General features: G+C 39.3%; 1 long non-coding RNA gene across 1 annotated transcript in view; it reads right to left on the bottom strand.

Moving 5' to 3' along the window:
* Positions 1-15108: 15108 nt before the first annotated feature.
* Positions 15109-20808, bottom strand: part of LOC130603278 (uncharacterized) — a 94020-nt gene continuing 88320 nt past the window's right edge. Inside the window, exon 4 of the long non-coding RNA XR_008973114.1 lies at positions 15109-15378. This is a non-coding gene — a long non-coding RNA (uncharacterized LOC130603278). The remainder of the gene's footprint in view (positions 15379-20808) is intronic.

The following is a 20808-nucleotide window of genomic DNA, read 5'->3' as shown; positions in this document are numbered from 1 at the left end:
TTTCTGGATCTCTTGATCTTATTCTCTTTCCATTTCTCTTCAATGTTTTAATAACTGTTCTCAATATTGATCACATCTAGGCATATTTTACACTTATTCTATTAAAAATAGAAATTTTCTTTCATTCTTAAAATATTAAAAACATGGGAACTTAAAGGGGACTATCCTAGTGAAAACTTAGGTCAGGATAAAATGCTTTTAGGAGATGGGAAGAGGCAGGTAAAACATTTAAAATGTCAGCACAGAGCTCTCTAAGTCTCACTAGGTTAGGAAAAGCCTATGTATGTGGGGTTATTTCCTCCAGGTTTAAAACTGGAAAAGGGCATTCACTAAGAAAAAACCAAAGTGCCCCTATGGAGCCTGTAAATGGTGGCCTATATCAAGGAAACCCACATTACAAAGGCATGACAAATTTTTGGGAGCACGGGAGGAACTCTTTGGGATTAGGTGTTAGAAGAAGTAAGGAAGGAACTTGCACGCAATTCCTTTGTGACTGTGTTTCCACCACAGCGATCCACAGCATCAGAGCAAGAGGAAAGTTAAAACACTGCAATACCCTTCTTTTAAATTAATTTCATTTCTTATCTTCTCCTTCATTTGCGTTGTCATTTCTGATGTAAAACTTCAGTGATTAAACAGCAGGGAGGCATCCGGCTTGTGTGGCATCAGGTAACCCTAGGACTAGATGAAGTCTTTGAAATGACTTACTGTTGGTCGTTGCAGCATGTTCTAAGGACTTGCATAATGTTTGTGACCTGTTTGGCTTAATCCTCTCTGATAAATGAGTTTTCATAGATCCAGGACAACTTCCTCATTTTTCTTTTCCTTTTCATAGAACTCCACAGCACAGCTCCTCTGGAGCTGGCACCTTGTAGGGCTGTTTTATTGTTACCCAAGTTGCTGTAACGCTCTCCTTTGAGTGAATGCTAACGCTGGTTTCCCCCTGCCCCCCTCAATTTACTTTTCTCCCATCATTCTGTGCAACTGCATTAGGTAAGAAAGATGTCTCAGCTGTTTACCAAGAGAAAGGATTGCTTTATTGTGCTTGGAAATACGAACGTTTCCTTGTTCCGCCAGCTTTCCTCACCTAAAACTAGGAAAACACATAACCTGAAAGTGGCCTATGTTTTGGAGATTGAACATATTTTGGGGCTATCAAATACAGGTCAGGTAAACAGATCATTGTTGCTTTCTTATTTCTATTGCTGGAGGAGAGAGATAAAAAAAGCCCTATAGACTGCCTGAAGGTCTCAGAGGAAGTCTTCCTCACTGCACAGCAGTCCTTTATGGCCTCATTGGTTACTGTTTACAAAATGTTCTATACTGAAAAAATCTCTAAAATTATTATCAGTAGTATTATTAATATTATAGGTATATTTGTTCATAAAGTACACTTCTTTGCCTTAATGCCACAGAAAAAAAAAGCTCATACATCATATCACAGCTTCTCACCCTTCCTTTGTTTAATACTACCCAAAGGGTACCATGGAAGGTACTGTTATTTCCTCAGGTATCTTCCCCCCATCTTCTTTTCTATTTCACCTCATTTAACATACCAAGTACATGCTAGGATTGCAAAAAGAATTGCCGTACATTACCATCTGAATGCAATAGGAACCCATTTTATACTGCCTTAACTTTGGATTTCTAGTGCTTTGAATGCAACTGGAGTAAGCATTTTGTTTAACAATGGCGTGCTATTATTAAGAAAATAGCAGTCAGTGGCCATATCTTCTTGCTCTGAGAACTCTCAACTGCACTGAAACAAGGCAAATCCAGTATTTTGCTGCTCCCAATGAAAGCACCACTGTAGGTGAGATGTTTTGATTGTGCTGCCAAGAACTGTCCTTTATTCAGGATTTAACCTGCTCAAGTAATTTAGCTGATACATAACATTATTTTAGACATTTTTATTATTACTATTTGCAGGCAATTGCAGTTTATTATCTTACGTGTCTGCTAAACCTTCTATTTAACTCCCCTAGTGTTGCAGGTCATTCTAATTGGCCTCAGGAACATCTCGGGTTCCCAGTGACATGTTTTCTGGAATTACAGCCTCACAGAGCCTAACTAGAGGCTGGCAATCAAATGAAGCAGCTTCAAGTGGAATGGTCTGGCTGTAACAGGCAATGCTGACTGGCAAGGGCTCTGTCTGCAGGTGAGTGAGCGCAAGGTGCCAATCACTGCATGCTGATAACAAGCGGCAGGGGAGCAGCACGCTGTCATAACCCCAGCTTTGGATTTCTACCATTATAATGAACCTGTGACAACTGCAAAATCTCTCAGGTGGCCAGAGGCTTACAATAGCACATGAGCATTCATAAATATGTGAGAGCTTGTGCCTTGCTTGCTGAATTCATCGACCCTGGCATTTCCACAAGACAGGGATATATACACTGAGTTAGTAATCGGTGAAGCAGGGCAAAGTGCTCCCAGTGCTCACCCTAAAAAGATCTGGCATTAAGCAGGCCAAATGAGGCTTCTCAGCAGGAAATGAACATGGATTGTCTATCAATCTGTCATGGTAAAATCAAGCTCCAAGCAAAGGTATTATTGCTGTTATGGACAAGGATACACTGAGGTGCATGAAAAGTGGGCTGCCAGAAATGTGTTGAATAAAATGACCTGGAAGCAGAAAGAGAAAGCAGAGATGGAAATGAGAGCAGAGATGTTATTAAGGCGGACAACTGAGATAGCCTTGGAGCTACCAGCATATGTGTCAAATAGCTGGTTGGTCAGAGTTTTAGTCAGTGTTCTCAGTTCCTCATCAGCAGACCCTGACTAGAGTCACTGAATTAATTCCTTTCAATATCCTCATGAGTTACTTTTAGAAATGCAATTTTGGTACCTTTTCTTGTACCCACTTTACCAGCAAAGTTTAGAACACTCCACAGAAGTTTCCAAGGGGTTAAAATATATGGCCCTTGTGTTTTAATTGTAAACACGAGGGATAAAATCTTATATTCCTAAGATAAAGTGAAAATAAGTATTATGTATTTTGTATTACTTCCAATGCCATCTGCAGCATTTTAACACTAGATGACTTGCTAGCAACCACTATAAAAACCAAAGTGTTTATAAGAAAGATACATGGTACGAGTTGGCCTATTAGTCTTCAATGGTTTATTTTATAACTTTTAAAGATACCAGGCTCTGATCTGCACTCAACTCCAATTAATGTTAATGGAAATTATGCGAACATTCAGAGTAGTTATATGGCCCTTAAACTCTTGGTACAACAACTCTCATTGTCTACTAGTCTAAATTTACATAACCAATTAATGTCTCATTAATGTCTCATTAGGAACTCATATGGTGTGAGGGAGGAAAGAGCATTAGTGCCTCTATGGAAACTGAATTAAACCATACATGAAAATTACTTTACTGGTTTCATCTTGTTTTGCATTTGTACATGCAGGATAAAAGAGACAGAATTGCAGACACACACAGTTCGGCGGAGATCAGCACAACTGCTCTGGAGTAAGGCAGACCTGCAACTGCAGAAAATGTTTCCAGTTAGATACAAGACATTTTGGCAGGGACCAAAGAAAGCCCACTGAGCTCCTCTGACAGCAGAGCAAGCTCAAACCATGTGCGTTAAGGTCTGCAGTTAGGAAATCCCATACTGAACTTCAAACAATTGAGTAGTCCCATTGAAGTCAGTTAAAGACTTATCCTTTGCTGGGCTGCAGCCATATTCCCTTCACACTTGCAGAAATCAAAACCACTTAGATTTGAGTTTGTTCTGTTATAATCACTGAACCGACAGGCTAAAACAATAAGTTTTAGAATCATAGAATAGTTAGGGTTGGAAAGGACCTTAAGATCATCCAGTTCCAACCCCCCTGCCATGGGCAGGGACACCTCACACTAAACCATGTCACCCAAGGCTCTGTCCAACCTGGCCTTGAACACTGCCAGGGATGGAGCATTCACAACTTCCCTGGGCAACCCATTCCAGTGCCTCACCACCCTCACAGTAAAGAACTTCTTCCTTATATCCAATCTAAACTTCCCCTGGGATTGCTCCGACCCAGGTGTAGGACCTTGCACTTGGCATGATTAAACTTCATGAGGTTGGCATCAGCCCACCTCACAAGCGTGTCAAGGTCCCTCTGGATGGCATTCCTTCCCTCCAGGGCATCAACCGAACCACACAGCTTGGTGTCATCGGCAAACTTGCTGAGGGTGCACTCAATCCCACTGTCCATGTCAGCGATGAAGATGATGAACAAGACCGGTCCCAACACCCATCCCTGAGGAACACCACTCGTTACTGGTCTTCATCCCATAGCCCAAAAGGTTGTTCAGGTTACTCTGCAAGGCTGGAAGCATCTTCAGCCTCTGTAACTCCTAGTTCACTGTTGAGGTGTTCATCCACTAAAGACCTCGCTGAAAAAGAGGTGGCAGCATAGGGAGCAGTATTTTGATACTGTATATTTCTAGATGTATGCCCTGGATTTACAACAAATTCTGAGACAAAGTAATTATATTTGCAGGTACAGCAGAGTACCAAAGCTGATATCAGACCTGTCTCAAACATCTGATTTTTAAAATCTCTGTACAAGCTACACCTTCCTGGTAGGAAGTCTGGTCATTGCTGGAAGAGCTGGGGTTTTCACTGTGCTCTGTATTTAGATGAGACCAAAAAATTTGGGTCAGAACAATCTGAACCAGAGCACTGGCATATAAACACTGGCATCTGAAGATCAGATTCTTCGTTCTGTCCTAATAAAGCTTCCTGTGAAAAGCCCAAAATTTCTGCAGTACTTCATGATGCTGAGAAGCCTTGATGCAGTTGCTATGTGGAGTGTTTTAAGGACCAGCAGGTGAAGGAGCATGTGAATGACTGATATATTCAAGTGGACCCTCTTGAAACAACAGTCAGGAGCTGGATGGAGCCTCCTTAACTAAACTGAAAAAGCTTTATGCTGCCTGAGAGAACCCATTTCTTTCTCAAGGAAATCTAATGGGGATTCATTCTCTGAAGTCAAAGAACTATTAACTGAAAATATAACTAAATGTTCTTGGTGTGTTCATAAACCCTAAGAGAGCTCATCCAGCACTCTCAGCCCCTGTTAGCTGTTACTCATACCTTCAGCATCCTTTTGGGCTGCTTCAGCAAGAACAGCTGTAAAGACCAGCACGTTTATTCTGAAAAGTCCCAAAGGGATTCAGTGGCTCTAACCAGGCTGTGCTTTCATACGTGCAGTGCTGTTTCTTACATTACTGAAATTCCTCCTGCTTCAGCTGGAATATTGTGGTATCTTCAGTTCAGTGGGGTTAGACAGCCCCTCTGAGTGTCAGCTCGTCAGCCACAGTGCCCTGGGCCAAAGCTTACAGCTGGTGTGCCAAAGAAAAATAGCACAAAGTGCTCTAATTTTCAGTGGAAAAAGGAGATGAAAGAATTAAACCAAGCACAGTGCAGTCCAAAATGGAGAGACAAGAGCAGTTAATCAGAAGAGCAGGCACAATGCTTAAATGTACCCATGGTAATTTATAGAGAGAGTAATTTTTCTGGATAAGCTGTTTGCTATGCAAGTACATGGAATTAATCCAACACTGATTTGTCAGGCTATGGACCACAGCACCTGAAGAATACTCCTGGCAAATATTTCAGATCCAGCTACTCTGAACTGTACCTCTGATACCTCTGAAAGCTGCTGGAACTGGTGTTAGCTGGATTGAATGAACACATGGGAGAGACCTTTGCCTGGGAAATGGTGAAGATTGCAAAAAACAGAAGACTGTTCCAGAGCAACAAATGGGAATGCTGTAGGACAGTGGGGATGAGACACATGCAAGTGGGAAAAGTGCAAGTTTTCTGATGCATTCTTTGAAAGAGTAATTTCTACGTTTCTGTGCAACTTAGAAATCCTAAAAGGCATGAAGGTTTCTAAGAGAAATTTATGCATTCAGTCCTGAGAGCAGATGCAGTAATGCTGCCCACAAACCAAACAAGAGTCCAAAGGAAGAAAAATGCTGCTCCTTCTTTTATCACCTTATCCCTGTCCCTGGAAGGCAGCTTACACATCACCTTTAAAAGAAAAATCACTAAGACAGAAGGTAATAGCTGGTAATGAGCGACACAACCACATGTTCTGTCTGCGGTCTCACAGGCATGTGGTTTTTCTTTGGTTCTGCAATTCGTTTATTGCTGATTTCTGCATTTTAGGGTCATTCAGATAACTGCAAAGAATTAGTAACCACAGTGATGCAAAATGTCCCCCGTTTCTCTAAAATACTTTTATTTAATATTCTTTCTGGTTTCTGTAAGTAAAATCTGTATCTCTGAGATGAGAATGGATTGTTACCCAGTGGAAAAATTAATACTTCTAGATCTTGCTTTGAAACCATTTGAATTAGAGGCTTCTGAGTTTGACCCATTTGCACCTGCTAAAAGTAGGGGTAGCTACTCAAATAGCTGGAGGTTGAAGCTGGTGGCAATATATTTTTTCCTCTTCAGATAATCACCAATGCAGAGGGCACCAGAAGTGAATTAAAATACTGCAAATAGAATAAAGTCCCCTCCTTAACTGTGCTGAAGACTGAATTATGACAATCTCTAAATTAATAGAGATCTTACTATGCCACACACTATCTCCTGTCCAACAAAGGTCCCTCTGTAGAGCTGGTTTAGTAACTAGAATTTCAAGACTTGTATGTAGAGAAAACTGAAAACCAGGGTAAGCTGGGCAACCCCTGAAATTCATGCAGTTATACTAGCATGAAGGGACTGACCTCATTGTGTAGCATGATGCAGGTCAGACAGTCAGTTCTGTGTTTTGAAGACAAAATGGCCCAAGCTCACTGGTAACCATCAGCACACAGAGGGTTTGAGTTTCACTTAGCATGTGTAGGGTGATTCAGTGAATTTAAGGAACTGACCCAGCAATAGCCAGCCTCAGAGAAAGACAAGAGAGCTTTTATTATTTAATATTAAAAGGCAGTATGCAATTAGTTGAGAACTGTGGCTATTTGCAAGTCTCTACCTACCTCCTTGATACCACAGATGTTTTGCTGTTTTGCTGAGTGCATCTGTATTGCTCATTGAATCTGAACAAACCCAGCCATTCTGATTGAAATAGAACTTAACTCATGCACATTGGAGATAGCTGTCAAAGGAGAGTTCTCCTGCGTATTTGCACATTATTGTAAAATAACCAGTGTTTTCTGGACAGTGTTTTGCAGTGTTCCATAAGCCTTTTGGTAAATGTGTGAAGGACAGCTTTTCTAGTAAATCAGAACAGATCCGATGTATTTTCTCTCCATATCAGAATAACAGTATACTCAGTCTTAATTGTCTTTAAGGGACAGGGAAAGAAAGAGCAACAACACAGATGTTACTGAAATAGTCACCTCCTATGATTAAATGCACTGGCTTCAGTAGGGCTAAGCCTCTCTTGCGTGAGCAATGTCAGCATTCACACCAGTCTGCTAACCACCAGCCTCATGTTTTGCGTGTATCTGTGGATAAAGGAGATGAAACGTTAACTGTGTTTATCTCTACTTTTCCATTCTGCCCTTTTGTAAGAATTGATTTACTAATCAATATTTCCAGAAATGAACGGTGCTTAAAAAAATACTTTTCCTTAAACAGTTGTACTGCTAGTGGGTTTTAAACCACACGTTTAAATGTTAGAGACAGTCTGTTAAATTTTCGTAGCAAGTATGCTTTATTATGCTATAGGACTTACTTTGGACTTTGCAAGTAAAGTTTTCTGTCAGCTTTTAATTAAGAGTCTTTCTGTAAAAGTATAATTTATTTCCAGTGGAGTCAACAGACTATGTGAATAAAGCATGCCTCCGTCTCAATCGAGCAGCCCAAAGTTCCAGATGTCTTCTCTGAGGAAGAAAAGCATTTTGGGTTGGATTTTTTTCAGTTCTTAGTTGCAGTCCCCAGGCCAACATAAACCACCATGTTGGCATCCAATAGGACAGTCAAATGGATGGTTAATGATAATGATTTCATTGGGTTTTGGTTTAATCAAGTGAATGATGAGAAAAACATTTGCAAAATGGGTGCTAACAAGTATATTCTCCAGTGTGGTTCTAAAAAGGAAACTAAAGTTAAGACAAACAGGCACAGCACTGAGATACTGATGAACAGGGTTGTATACAGCCCTAATCATAAGAAAAACTGGTTGGTCTACATGCTCTGCAAACAGAGCACAAGCCAGCTCCAAAGTTGACACCGTTGGCTCCTTGCTGGGCTTGGGTTTCTAATTCCAGGCTCTCAGCAAGGCTCGGTCACAACAACTGCATCAAGACAACATGATTATGTGGCTCCTGGGCCAGACCTGCATTGTGGCAGGCAACCCCAGGTCCAGTGGCTGTAGCACCATCTTTGCCTGCCCTTCTGAAGTACCTATGTTGTGACACCCATCACTAACTCTCACAGCTAGAGAGCTGGCTCCCAGCCCTCCTGGAGGCAGCAGTGGTGGCTGCATGGGGCATCAGCTCTGAAGATAACTGCTTTCTTTACAGGAGCAGGAAAAACGGCACCACATCTGCTTTCCAGGCTCGGCACTTCCATTGCCAACATGACTCAAAAGCAGTGATAGTTTAATTCAACGGTGACACCCAGCACAGAGGCATCAAATGAAAGAGGGAGCACAAGTCAGAGCCCTCAGTCTTCTTGCATCCCTAATTGTTTTCAGACTAAAATCTCAGTCCAAAATCTCAGTCCAGTAACTATCTCACCCTCTGCGTTTTCTAAAGTGGCACAACCATAAAACAAGCACACATGCTGCTTGTGCTGACAAGCTTGGCTCTGGTGGTTCAACAGTTCACCTTAAAATATGAAAACTTCTTCTGCCAAGAGGGAAAAGACTGTCTGCATAAGCAAGCTTATTGGCAAGAGTTTTCTCCCACATTCTTTCTCCCTCTTCTGCTTTAAATATTATTACCAGTAGCCCCTAATACAGCTTCAGCCTACAGATCCTTGAGTACTAAAATGCCATAAGAAAGCATGCCGCTGTGTCCTGAGATATGCTGAGGTTCATAGAAATTGTACAAATTTGTAACATCCTGTTTGTTTTCCTCGCATTATGGAAAGTGTGTGTGTAACCCAGCTTTCGGTGTTTCACTTCTTGATGCCTTGTTAGCAACAATTGCAGCTCCCAGGAGGACGTAACCGTGTAGAGTCTCATACTAACTCTATACAGAATGATTCTTTGGGGAATTTCATACTTCACAGTACAAGCTATCAATACAAAAAATCATAATTGCTGCTGGCCACACAAATCTTAATGCAGTTACTGTACAGGCAGGAATGTTAACTCTTTAAAGCCTCTTTATCTGATGTTCTCATTTCAAACCACACTTATCTCCCAGTATCTCTGAGGTTCAGCAAGTCTTGTCTGAAATGGCATATTGTAATTACCTTCCTTCCGCCCTCCTCCCTCCCCAAAACAAATACAGGCTTTTATATCTTACCTCCCAAGCTACTATGAAATGCCTTTGTTTTTGAACACAGTAGAACAAAAATAATATTGCATTATTCAGTAGCCGTGGGAAATAGTTCTTTATTTGGATGCAATTAAACTTAAATGGTTAGTTCTGCTTTTTATCAAAAGCCTCTATGAAATATGTATAAACACAGCAATCTTTGCCTGCTCATTTATTCACTTTGAATAAACTATGCAGAATTAAATTGAGCTTTATTTCATTCTTGCTGTTAATAAGGTGGATAACTAGCTAGTAAGTTCTCAGGACATGTTACATGCTGTATTGATCTTGTTTCTTTAATCTACTTCCAGAAAAAAAGGGACAGGATTCTTCAGCTGCCAGTATATTCCCCTACTAAAAGTGTAGCACTGTGGACCAGCTGAAACTGGTGGATTTTGGCCCATCTAGTTCTCATGAAATCAAAGGGCATTTTCTCATTGATGGCAACATCTGAGAGCCTGTGGCTAATTCTCATGGCATAAATCCACAGTGCTTTGGAAATCACAGTTTAATCTGCAATGTTCCTTAAGCTTGCTTTCTGCCCAAGTTTTTGGAGTGGGAGCAGATCTACCTGAGGTTTTCCGAGAAGTACTACTGCAAGGAAGCTTTAGAGGAAGCAGAGGAGGCTCCTGTAAGAGACAGCGTGAGAAATCACCACCAGTTTGCTAGTGAAATCAGCATCCCTGGTGCAAACCCCTCAGGCTGCTCCAAGGTAGAGGCAGAACTTGCACAGTCCAGCTTCATGACTACAAATGCTTTAGGGCTCCCCTGTGCACTGAATGAAACTCCAATCCCCCCATCCAGTTAAAGATCACTTCCATTTTGTTTTAGAAAGAACCAGCAACATTTGAATTTTGTCATTCCCACCAAAAACAAAAGTTACTATTTTTTCCTTAAAGGAAAATCAGGTTCATTTTCATCATATTTCTGAATGAAAACTCGTTCACAATGAGGGGAGTTCCTGTAGGATGGAAATGTTGAAGATTTTACAGTTTTACCTATTGGAACCATCAGACGGCTGAAGCCACAAAATTATGAAAAAGATCAGGTTGCCCGGGCAACAATTTTTTCGCAGTCAGCAGATCAGTCTCACAACTTATTTTTAGCTTTTCTCAAGAAGAGAAATACCATTGCAGAGGGATGCTGGCAACAAACAGAAAAATGTACTGTTCCTGGAAGTAGTAAAAACACTAGTTTCATTACACTGCTATAAAAGAAAATACCATCTATGCTCCTGAAAAAAAGGCAAAACCCCAGGCTTTTAGAGTGAGAATTCACAAAACAGATCTGAAACACTCTGATTTTGAACCTGATTTGCATGAGCACAAAGTCAGCTACTTACACATATAAATGGCTAGTTAAACATCTAAGAGATAAACATGTTTTCCCTGTGCAGAACCCAAAATCTGCTGCTAAATCCTACAAAGCAGCCATAATCTTTTATTTAGCAAGACCCTGAAATTTATATTTATGTTATATGCATTTCAACATTTGTGTAAATATATTTGAGAATTTGCCACACTTCTCAGCTGTCATGTATTTTATTTTAGTGCTTGTTTATGTGGAGTGACATTAGAAATGAAATTAAATAGGAAAGAAATGTATACAATTAGTTATGATGTTCGAAGATAGCTTTTATTACCATTTATCCTTGTGGGCAGGAAAATGTGCTCAGCAACTCAAGACTCAAATAAATTGGCTCTAACAATGCATTTTACGCACTGACATAACATTATCTCTAAGGAAACAGTTCAAATATTTCAAGGGGGAGCAATAGGCAAAAAGCATGCTCTGAAGACCCTGGATTGCCATCCCTTGTTGAAGAGGTGTTATTTCTATCTCCGTTGTAGTGAAACTCCCCAGTGATCAATAAGCCTGGTCTACAGACACTCTGGAAACAGTACTTGTCCCAGTTTTATGAATTATGCCTTATTTCGAAGTATACCTGAAACTCTTTTTTAAGAAGAGATTCTGAGAACCACTTTCCAATTAGATGTAACTGTTGTCTCTCTAACCAGCAGAAGTTTTATTTTTCAGCTCGGCACAAACTTCTACTTGGAGTTTAAATGTGGAGAGGATACTCTGGTAGATGTTTTATTCCCTGTTAAGCTACTAAGGCTTAAAAAGTTTTAGAAAGATTTCTTGTAAATGCAGTTCCAGGTGCACTCTGAAACAAGCATGAGTGCTTTACACAGTTAAACAGCCTTGCTCTTTCTAGGCAGCTGCCAAAGCCCTCTGTCTTTCTGGACCTGTTTTGACTTGCTTATACTCAGGTTCCGCAGAGGAGGGATGCAGGAGGACAACTGAAATTGCTTTTCAATTGCAATTCCCTGGGTGAAGAATTTTCTGTCTTTGGAGGCGTCGAGCCAGGATGCTCTGGATTGTGTGGGTACCAGCGACACTACAGCTCTGGACCATGTATGCTGGCCTCTGCCTATCAGAAAGGTCTTAAGAGGCTACAGAAAGCCCATGAGAGAAAGTGCTGCCTGGAGGGAAAGGAAAAGTTATCATCAGGAGCTGGGTCCCTTCGTTTTTCAGCTGTGTGCAAAATGAGGGTAACACATGGCCCACCATGTACCTCCTATTCCTGTACAATACATGCATCTAAGATAAGCGGATAGATGAGAGGAGAAGGAAAGAAAGATCAAGTATCAAATGGCCAGCCCTCGGCCAAAACACATTATGTCACTAGTAGCATCTGTGCATACTGCCCCACTTTGTGAACCTTTCTCAGTTCTGTTGCATAACTCTACTGCATCATTAATTAATAACATGCACTAATCTGCACTTACACTTCCTTTGTACCCAGATGTTGATATGACCCCTAGCTAGTAACTCATGACTAGGTCGATATATCATCTGATAAACTCAGGCAGCTTTCCTCCTCTCAAACTGAAAATCTCAGGAGCATAAAGCATCTAGTATCTCAAATAATGAATCTCTGGGTATTTTTTACATCCAGCTCCTATCTGTTATTTCTCCATAACTGGGACACGCTATGACTTATACCCCCTTACCTGTCACCCTTAATTCTGGTCTGAATGTATGAGATTCAGCTGTGTATTTCAGATGCTACCAGCATTTCAAAACCTAGTGCAATATGAAGGTTTCCTTAGCAACAGTCACTGTAGGAAGCTCTTTAAAGATGACTTTCCTGACTCGTCTAATTCTGCTTTTCAGGGATTTATACAGGTAAATCAGATATAAAGTTTTGATGTAAACTTACAAAACAGCAGCAGAAAAATAAGTGTATTGAGTTTGAATGCAAATAACTTATTTGTGAATATGCTCTCAAAACATATCTCTCGTATAAGCTCATAGTAGTATATATCCGTCCAGCAATTTGCACAAAAGAAAGCAGAGGGGATAACTTTTATAAAAAGAATAGCCAAAAAAACTCCTCTCTTCCAAGAAAGCCCATTTGTGTGATCACATTTGATAGGAATGAGCCACACTATGTATTTATTATCTGCCATGTTAAGATAATTAAACAGCTGGTTTATGAACCATTGAACTAGCGTGTTGGTTGATTATGCTGTAGGCTTAGTTGCAGTTCATACTCAAGTCCATCTTTCATAATAATTTAACAATGAGGTATCAATTATCATCTTTGAAAGTGTGGAAAATGCCGGTGCTTCAGTAATGTGTTCAGTAATGTTTTATTTTCTCTTTAATTATATCCCAAAAGCAAATCCAGCCAATATAGCTGCAGCAAAGTCACCAGTTGTTTATGGCACAGTAGCAGACCATTAATCAATAGGCTCTGTGTAAGGAGATACCTCTTCTATGCCGATCAAAACAGGAGTTTGATTTTACAGGAGGCATAAGCAATAAAATACCTACCAGTAATATCTAATGTGATGATTCCCTTTTACTTGTGTATCTGCCACTGTGAAATATTACTGAAATAAGCCGTTTTCAAGCATGATGCTTTCAGTAAATCAGCGTTTCACTGGCAAGTCAAAAAACCATCTTATTTATGCAAGACCCCTTGCAGAAACGTACTGTTTCTGGAAAAGGCAGCCATCATAAAATGTTTCTCTCAGGAAACACAGCTGTCATCCATGACAAAGAATTATCTAGATCTCAAAGCAAGACAGAAGCATGGAGAGTGAAGTGAAGAAGATGAAGCTTTGTTAATGGAAGGACGTCATTTTAATTCTGCTCTCTTTGCTCGGGAGGCTGTCAAGCCTTTCCTGCTACTGCTAAGGTTTCTTCTCCCTAGCAGCCTATGGACAGTGCCCTCTGCCAGCCCTTCTCTTAGCACACATTTGCATACAAACCATTTAACAAACAAGAAGTTTCTAGTTGATGAAACTCTAAAAAAAGTAGTAAAAAAATCTGTCCCCTCTTACAGATCCTGATGTCTGCTCTGCCTTTCCAAGACCTCCACTTCTGGAGAAAGGGATTGCATCCAGCCAAGGCTGCCACTGGGACTATGTGCCCTGAAGCAGGTCAGCCTAGGCATGTATTCCACTCTCTACAGACTCTGTGAGGCACCAATTGCCTGGATAAAAGAAAATGCTTAATACCCCCTAACACCATGAAGAAGTCTTCAGGTATAATCAAACCAGAATATTCCAGGAACAGTCAGAAATCTGTTCAAAACCACATAGCAAAGTTAGATTTCAAAATAAAGCATTGTTTGGGACAGGAGCAGGGTTTTGACACGCTTTCATCATCTGTGCTAATGGACATCAGCTTCTGCATAGGACAAGCATGTTACTCTGAAACAAAACCTGCCCATTTGATACAAGGGGGTCTGCCAAAGGGCCAGGTCTCTGCTGCTGTTCATATACTCTTTTTAAAGCCTACTTACCAAGAAACACAAGTAGATTATATAGATTCACTTTTTCAAAGTGGCTGGAGTAAAGGCTTGTGAGTTTTGAAAGGTCAGTCATGGTTATTGACTGCTTCATAACAGTACTAAAAGCCTTTTCATAGCAAAAGCACTTGATCACTGACAAAATATCGATTCAGGCACCAGAAAATACCACTATGTAGGACATGAAGCATATTGCAGAGCAGGAGAACTTAAACATACAAAGAACAATTCATAAAAGCTTTTCACAGTTAGCTTTAAAGAAAAAACATTAGCTATTTATTATTTTTAATTGCTACCTGAACAAACCACTGCTGCATTATGTTGATTTTAAGGAGCAATATAAACACATATGCTTTTTTTTTTGCCCTCTATGTGGTTTGCCCTCTTTGACTTTCCCTTCTTAGAGAATCTGTTGCCTGGCTTGTGGCAACTGTGGTATTCACGCCCAAGGGGTTGACTTCTCTCCATTCCTAAACAAAATCTCATTTCTTCACCTTTTGCATCATATCCAAGGCATTTGGGTATACAATGGGATTAACTTGGAAAAATGGGACAGCACCTTTCAGCTGAACATTTTCTGTTGTTCCAGGTCATTGTTGCAATAGGTATTTTATTAAAAAGAGTACAAGTGCCTATACTTGGGAATAAGTGGATAAACGCCAATCCCACAGTCTACACCGTGAATGCACAAAACTTTGCAAGCCACAGATGTCAGGAGATTTTTTGAGTCTGCCAACACATATGCAAGGTTGCTTCCAGAAGGGACATTTGAATGCAGTTTTAGACAACTGCATGAATAGACAAAAGTGCCAAGCTGTCCCTCGGGAGTAAGTTCATGGCTGCAATGTTAACATGGAATGTCATTCTAGAGATACAGAAGTTGCTTAATCCAGGATTAAGATGTTACGGTTCCTTCTCTTAGGTTTCTAAAGCTCAGGTGGCAAACAAGGACAATTGAAGTCATGCATCCTCTGAGTCTATGCCATAAGAGGAACATACTATAAATAACTTGCCCAATATCCTGTGGCATTTTCTGGGGTTAAATCCTAGAAGAGGGGGTTAGTTGGCCTCAAATAACATCACAGTCAAAACCAGGGAATTTCCTGAAAACAGGAAAACAGAAATGAGCTATGGTGACCTGGAGTCAGCTTCTTCTACAGCTTCAGTGGTAGAAAAACCATAAGAAACATAATTATGACTTTGAAAAACTTAACTTGTGACACTGAATAAAGCATTAACTTATCTGGCATTTGCTTTGAAGCTTCAATAGCACCTTCTGTTTTAGTATTTGCTATAGAAGATATACCTTGATCAATATCAAAATAAGATGTATTCCCCAACATAGTACCATCCCCACATGTGACGCTGACGTCCATCAACATATATTGTTCCAAAGCTTCCTAAATAATCAAACAACATGAATTTGGGAATGGCTTTTGCATCAGAGTTCAGAATTCAAATATACTTGCTGGAATAGAATCTTGGTTTTCTTCCCTAAGCAAAGCAACTTCAGTGGCAGTGGAATAGTTGTTTGCTACCCATTGAAAATTCACAAAGTTTTTCTAAAAAATAATCTCCAGTAATGCAGCTCAGTTGATTACTATCACACATTCTCTTCCTTACATTGCTGCAAGAGACCATTCAGGTTTCAGTCATAGGAGCCATGATTCACCAAGAGGCTACCCTCACTTCCATTAACATATTCTGGAGCAACTCTGTTTTCCAAGCCACAATTATATCTATAAGGTCTGGATGGTTTTGCAAATACACACACATACTTTATCAGTGCATCACTACAAGAGAGACAGATGTGTTACTGATGGTAATAGGAGCAAAAGAATCTCATGTTATCATCAGTCCATCCTGGAACAAAAAAAATCCGTTAAATCAATACCTAAATCCCAATGCATTTGGTCTATACTAGAGTATACATTAGCACAGTCTTTAAGACATGACAATCTAGGTTGTTTTTTTTTTCTTTATGTATTCTGTCTGCTATTCTACTTCTTCCATTACTGCATTTTCCTTTTTGCCTTTTCTCTACTCAGCTTCACAAACGCGGATAATAAAACCAAAGAAAAATGTTTTTTCTGCTGTGAGAGTCTCATTTTTTTAAGCAAATATCTTGCATTTAATACACTTAGGGAAAGTTCAATTTCTCTTCTTCACCACTGAAGAAGGAGAAAGATGCATCTGAAATTATTTACCTCTGGATAAAATGCTCTTGCTATGCAAGCAGGAACTGAAAACTGCTTTTTCCCTTCTGTAGGTAGGTCACCTACCTAGCACATGTGCTTCCAGATGCTATTTAGTCATAAGCACATAATGTAGATGTTTTACCCCAAGCCTGTAAGTAAAGAGGTACTCAAAGAGAACCACTTTAGAGGGATTTTGGAGAAGAATGAAATCTTCCACAGACATCCTTAACAATTATCCCCATGCATGTAAGAAGAGATAAAGATTTAAACCACAGCAAAGAGGCTTTTCACTATAAAAACAGGACAACTTTTCATTTGCTGACTTGTGCACAGAGATCATTTTTGAACTGCTTATGTATGGAGAATGCATTTTTCACACCAGATAGCAAATATGTTCTTCTGAAAGCTAAAACCATACTCTGTGGCAGTGTTTGCTATATGTTCATTAGAGAAAGATTAATCATATAGGGCTAGTTTTTGAAGATGAGCTGCGTAGCACTTTGTTTGCATACTATTGTACTGAGCATATGTTTTCTGCTACAGTTGACAGGTGGTACTTTTTTATTGAAAACAATTAACATCAGGGTCAAAATGGTTGGATATTTCATTTTCCTGTTCCAGGTCTGGTAAAACCTAATTAAAAATAATAGACAGGTGCTTATATTAATCTTTAACCATGCTCATGCCCACTTGGCTGCATAAACAGCAGTTAAACCATAAACATGTTACACTGTTCATACCTCAAAAGGCAAATGAACATGTTAGACTTGAAAAGCTTATTTCCCTCTGAAGTGACACAAACCAACATACACGGAAATTTAGTAGTATCTTTTAGTAGCAGGGAAGTGAGGGGCTCAGTTGGCTTATAGGCAGATAAACCTCATTTATGAGGTCTAGCAAAAGCTTCCCCTTTGATAGATCCTGCATTTACACAGCTGGTGTTCACTTGGTCAGTTACAGGGTAATAAGGAAAATTGTAATTCCAACTCCTAATTTGGAGGTTTTATTCCTTCCCCAGCAAATATTTAAAGTAAGCGCAGAATTGCATATTTATTTTTTCCTATTTTAAAGACTTCCCAAATTTTCAGTAGCTTTGAAAATCCTAGGAAATATTTCCTTTGAAAATCTTGCCCTGATTTTCCCCAAATGACTAGTAAGCTCTGCCGACAGTGCACGGATCACCTGCCCTTTAGCTCTGTCTTCCGCTGCCCTCAACCGCCTGTTGCTTGTATAAATGAATAAATGCATATAACCTGCTTTTAAAATTTCAAATTGTAGGAGATTTAAGAAGTTGTAAGGTCCGTTCTTTAAAAAAAACCAACATTGGTCTACTTTTTGCTTAAAGTCTGGATTTTTTGTGATTTATTTTTTATTTCTGCTGAAATAAAAAGAAAAAAGCTCAAAGCAAGCAGTTGTGAGAACAAGATTAATACAGGAAGAATATTACAACTGGATTTTTATTTACAAGGATCCTTACATCTTTTGGTTTACCAAAATTAAGACTTTAAATTAATGACTAAGTAGAAAGTTAGTAAAATGCTCCTTTAATTACAGATTGTCCTCTAGTCTGAAGCAATTGTAGACAAAATACAGACTAAACTGAACCAGTATTTTAAGTGAACTTGTATCATTTAGTGCAGACAGAAATGAGATTACAAACCCCATCAAACTAAAAAACCACCCAGTTTGTTCAAGCTTATTCACATCATTGTGGGGGGAAAAATGTACTAAACTATACTCAAATCAATAAATGAAATTTAGAATTTCAGAATAAATCTCTGAATAAAGCTGATCACCGACCTGCCATATTATAATCATTCCAACTAAGATGAATTTTAGAAGTTGTTCCAACTTATGTATTGGACCACTTAAGAATAAAGGATTGTACCTTGATAAAGTACATTGCCAGAGATGTGAGAAAATAAACACGTGTAATGTTTAGCATGAAGCCAGTATTAATGTAGCTGTTAAAACTATTAATTCTGTCCACAGCTCTGTGATTTCTTAACCAGTTTCAATACAGTATTACTGTTACCATTGTTAAGATTTATTTCCTGGCTTAATGTCCTATTTGAACTTTTAATTTCAAGCCATTTTAAACTCAGCATATAAACTGTCAGTTCAGAAAGCATGTTCATTAAATTATAGAAACAGGCAGAAATTTTGTAATTATCTCTGAGCTAGAATCCAGCTTCTAAACCACACATCCCGATTTTCCCATTATTTAAGAAAAACACTTACATGGGGGAAAAAGCTTCTGAAGTTTATTTAAAGGGAATTTTTATCATAGGGATTATGCCTTATCTAAGTTGATGTTATTTAATTTGGCCATCACAAGCACTAAGGTGTCCTCTGTAGATGAATACCAAGTCTCTGCAGCAGTTCTGGGATCAGTGTACATGTATCTGGCTGGCTGAGTTGCTAACTGCTGCGTATGACTCGGCTGAGGACTCAAAGAAAAGCAGGCAGTATGTCTAATACTCATAGATAGCATCCCCTATTCATACCTCAAACTCCAGTAGTGTTACTTACTGCTGTACCCAAATTAAAATTACTCCCTGATTGGTATGTGAGGTAGCAGTCTTCAGGACCTGTCACCTCAAGTACAAATTCACAACTTAGCCTAACATCTAACATGAATTTCTATCATGTGGAGCACCTCTCTGGCTATAAGAAGCTAACGTGGCAATGAGGAGAAACACTATCCCAGTGTGACCTATTCCTTCTGCTTTCAGCGGCCAGGACCACCCTTCGCATCACCATGCACAGTGCTCGGTCTCTGCCAGTTTACAGTACCTAAAACACCTTGATCTTTTTCCAATTTCCAGTGCATGTTGTGGCAGATTATTTTTAAGAATCCATAAAATAAAGCCAAACATTTTACATCAAGTAAAACACAGTACTTATTTTGCAGCCAAAATAAAGTCTTTCTCTTTTGTGGGAACTCAATTCAGCATCATCACATCAGCATACTAAAGTGGAAATGACACTGTGGGAACACAAATCTCAACATAAATCACTGTGAGCTGTCCCCTACCAGCACCTACCCCTCTCCTAGCAAGCAATAACATAGCTGACATTTCTTTTTTTCCCCCCAGGATATCCTGAAGCCAATTAATCTGTTGCATGGATTAATGAGATGAAAGAACACCCTGACAGGTAAAAAACCTGGAAGAACCATTTTGCCATATCTTTGTATTTTAAATGTTAAGAAGTGAGCATAAAATAGAGAAAACTTTTATTGGTAGAAACAAAGTTGTAGATCATGATGAATGGATCCGGAAGATCTGGTGCGACAGCGCATTGCTTTTAAACATGTATAGTTAAAATGCACTCCTACTAATAAGACTCTCAGAAGTCAAGTTTTTATCACTCAACTCCCATTTGCAAAACTGGTGCACTGTTTTGCACTACCACCTCTGCTGGCAGGACCCAAGGAGTTTATGATGCTAAATACATCATATTTTATAAAGGGAAGTGGCAGATGACTACCATAATCAATTATTCTTATGCTGTAACACCCACCCACAGCAGGAACTCTGCCTCAGACATAACAATCTCAATGACTTGATGCATTTTATCTGTTTGAATTTACAGATCATATAGTAGTATCCGAGATGCTCTTACAGACTCTGCTGGTGCTCACTGAAACTGAGTGCTAGTTTCAGTGCTTGTCTTTGGGGATTCAGAAAGACAAATTGGAGTCATTTTCTTTTAAACAGACAGTTGAAAACTTCATTTGCCACCCCTTATATAACAAAAGAACACAATCTAGCCAAAAAGAGATAAGAAACCTCAAAAAATAATAATTCCTCCATCCAACAACTCAGAAAAGCCTTTTATATTTATATCAATTTATAAATGTACACATTTGTATAATTTATAAATGCACTTTATATTTCATTTTGTGGCCTTTTATTTACAGGATGAGCCTTCTCCATGAAGTCATCAAGCTCGCTGTAGGGACAGCAAGTTTCACTTCCAGAACTCGTCACCCACCAAACTGATGATTCATGGAAATAAATGGCTTAACCATGCTTTAAAAAAATTACTCTCTTGAATAATACTTTCATTTTAATGCAGAAGCATCTCCATTATTGTTCCTGTGTTTAAAACCTGATTTGTCTCTTGCCAAGTACTTCAGAGATCCTTATTGAAAAATACTGGGAATTGCAGAAAAGATTTCATAGAAACTTACACTGCCTATCCAAAACAGCTCAAGTAATTGAAATATTTCCTCCCTAGAATCTGACAAGTCAAGTAGTGTGTATATAAGGTAATGATCCACATCTCCAACTAGAACAAAACAGAGATAAGAGCAAAAAGAGAGAAAAT

The sequence above is a fragment of the Pezoporus wallicus genome, unplaced genomic scaffold (genome assembly GCF_028554395.1).
Source record: "Pezoporus wallicus isolate ANWC-B61680 ecotype Strahan unplaced genomic scaffold, APGP_CSIRO_Pwel_v1 scaffold_7392, whole genome shotgun sequence".
Lineage (NCBI taxonomy): Eukaryota > Metazoa > Chordata > Aves > Psittaciformes > Psittacidae > Pezoporus > Pezoporus wallicus.
This window is presented reverse-complemented; position numbering and strand designations above follow the sequence as displayed.